Here is a 3,295-nt window from a genome sequence, read left to right as displayed (position 1 = left end):
ATGAGCATGGGAGATCTTTCCATCTTCTGATATCTTCTTCGATTTCTTTCTTCAGAGACTTGAAGTTTTTCTCAAACAGGTTTTTCACTTGCTTGGTTAGAGTCACACCAAGGTACTTTATATGGTTAGTGGCTATTGTGAAGGGTGTTGTTTCCCTAATTTCTTTCTCAGCCTTTTTGTCTTTGGTATACAGGAGGGCTTCTGATTTTTTTGAGTTGATTTTGTATCCTGCCACTTTTCTGAAGGTGTTTATCAGCTGAAGGAGTTCTCTAGTTGAATTTTTGGGGTCGCTCATGTATACTATCATGAGCAAATAGTGACATATCATCTGCAAATAGTGACACTTTGACCTCTTCCTTTCCAATTTGTATCCCCTTAATCTCCTTTAGTTGTCTTATTGCTCTGGCTAGAACTTCAAGCACTATGTTGAAGAGATATGGAGACAAAGGGCAGCCTTGTCTTGTCCCTGATTTCAGAGCGATTGATTTAAGTTTCTCTCCATTGAGTTTGATGTTGGCTATAGGCTTGTATATTGCCTTTACTATCTTTAGGTATGTACCTTGTATCCCTGATCTCTCTAAGACTTTAAACATGAATGGGTTGTTGGACTTTGTCAAAATCTTCATCAACCCTTTATCTGACAGAGGGCTAATATCCAGTATATATAAAGAACTAAAGAAGCAGAAAAGCAACAAACCAAGTCATCCAATTAAAAAATGGGAACAGAGCTAAACAGAGAATTCTCAATAGAGAAACATCGAATGGCAGAGAAACACTTAAAGAAATGCTCAACCTCATTATCCCTTAGGGAAATGCAAATCAAAACGACCCTGAGATTTCCCCTTACACCCATCAGAATGGCCAAGATCAAAAACTCAAGTGACAACACATGCTGGAGAGGTTGTGGAGAAAGGGAAACCCTCCTCCATTGCTGGTGGGAATGTAAACTGGTACAACCACTTTGGAAGTCAATCTGGCACTTTCTCAGACAATTAGGAGTAGTGCTACCTCAAGACCCAGCTATACCACTCCTAGGTATATACCCAAAATTTGCTCAAGTACACAACAAGGACATTTGTTCAACCATGTTTGTAGCAGCTTTATTTGTAATAGCCAGAACCTGGAAACAACCCAGATGTTCATCAACGGAGGAATGGATACAGAAATTGTGGTATTTTTACACAATGGAATACTACTCAGCAATCAAAAAGAAGGAAATCATGAAATTTGCAGGCAAATGGTGGGATTTAGAAAAGATCATTCTGAGTAAGAATGATTCCCAGGAGAAAGACAAACATGGTATATACTCGCTCATATAGACCTACAAGATATGATAAACATAATGATGTCTAGACACCTAAAGAACATAATCAAGAAAGCAGACACGGGCAAAGATGATCAATCCTCATTTAGAAAGACAAATGGAATGTGCATTAAATGTATGACAAGAGTCTACCGCAAAAGGCATCTGAAAGACTCTACCTAGCAGTGTTTCAAAGCAGACACCAAGACTCATAACCAAACCCTCGGCAGAGTGCAGGGAATCATATGAAAGAAGGGGAGTTAGTATGATATGGAAAAGATAGGAGCTCTACAAGGACCAAATATATCCGGGCACAGGGTCTTTTCTGAGACTGACACTCAACCAAGGACCATCTATGGATATAACCTAGAACTTCTGCTCGGATGTGGCCCGTGGTAGCTCAGTAACCAAGTAGTTTTCCAAAGTAAGGGGAACAAGGACTATTTCTAACAGGATCTCAAGGGCAGGCTCTTCGACCTCCCTACCCCCCCAGGGGAGAAGCAGTCCTGTTAGGCCACAGAGGAGGACTTTGCAGCCAGTCCTGAAGATACCTGATAAAACAGGGTCAAATGAAAGGGGAGGAGGTCTTCCCCTATCAGTGGACTTGGAAAGGGGCAGGGAGGAGAGCAGGGAGGGAGTGTGGGGTTGGGGAGGGAATGAGGGAGCGGGATACAGCTGGGACACAGAGTTAACAAAATGTAACTAATAAGAAAAATAAAATTAAGAAAAAAAAAAAACTTCAAAGGAAAAGGGCCAAGCCACATGTAAAGGCAGACCTATCAGAATTTCACTTGACTTCTCAACAGAGACCCTAAAATCCAGAAGGGCCTGGGCATGTATCTTAAAGACAATAAGAGGCCACAGATGTCAGCCTGAACTACTATATCCAGCAAAACTTCTCATTACCATGGATGGAGAAAACAAGATATTCCATGAAAAAATAATTTAAACATTATCTATCCATAAATTCAGCCCAACAAAAGACACTAGAAGGAAAAATCCAAACCAAAGAGGCTAACAACACACAGAAAAACAAGAAATAAATAACCCCACATCAGCAAAACCGAACAAAAAGCACACACACCATACAACATACTTTACCACCACTATTTAAAATAACAGGAATTAAAATCATTGGTCATTAATATCTCTCAATATCAATGGACTCAATTCAACAATAAAAAGAAACAATGGATATGAAAACAGGATCCATCATTCTGCTGCATACAAGAAACATACCTTATCAACAAAGACAAACATTTTCTCAGAATAAAGGGTTGATAAAAAAGGTTTTCCAAGCAAATGGACCCAAGGTGTAAGCTGGAGTAGCTATTCTAGTATTAAATAAAATAGACATTAAATGAAAATTAATCAAAAGAGATGGGGAAGGACACTTCATACACATCAAAGGAAAAATACACCAAGATAACATTTCAATTCTGAACATCTATGCCCCAAAAGCAAGGACACCCACATTCACAAAGGAAACATAACTAAAGCTTAAATCACAAATCGAATCCCACACATTAATAGTAAAAGACTTCACAACCCACTTTCACCAAGGGACAGACCATCGAGACAGAAACTAAAAAGAGAAATAATGAAACTGACAACTGTCATGAATCAAATGGACCTAACAGATGTCTACAGAATATTTCACCCAAGTACAAAAAAAAACTATATATCTTCTCAGCACTACATGGAACCTTCTTCAAAATTGACCATATACTCGGTCACAAAGCAAGCCTCAACAGATACAAGAAGATTGAAATAAGCACTTGTATCTTATTAGACCACCATACATTAAAAGCTTGATTTCAACAACAGAAACAAGAGAAAACCTACAAACTCATGAAAACTGAACAACTCTCTACTCAATGTCCACTGGGTCAGGGCAGAAATAAAGAAAAAGACTTTCTAGAATTCAATGAAAATAGAGGCTTGTTGCTTATTTAGTCTAAAAAAGAGATACAAAGATAAAAGAGCTCAGTA

This window comes from Psammomys obesus, unplaced genomic scaffold (assembly GCF_907164565.1).
Source record: "Psammomys obesus unplaced genomic scaffold, mPsaObe1.curated_primary_1811, whole genome shotgun sequence".
NCBI lineage: Eukaryota > Metazoa > Chordata > Mammalia > Rodentia > Muridae > Psammomys > Psammomys obesus.
This window is presented reverse-complemented; position numbering follows the sequence as displayed.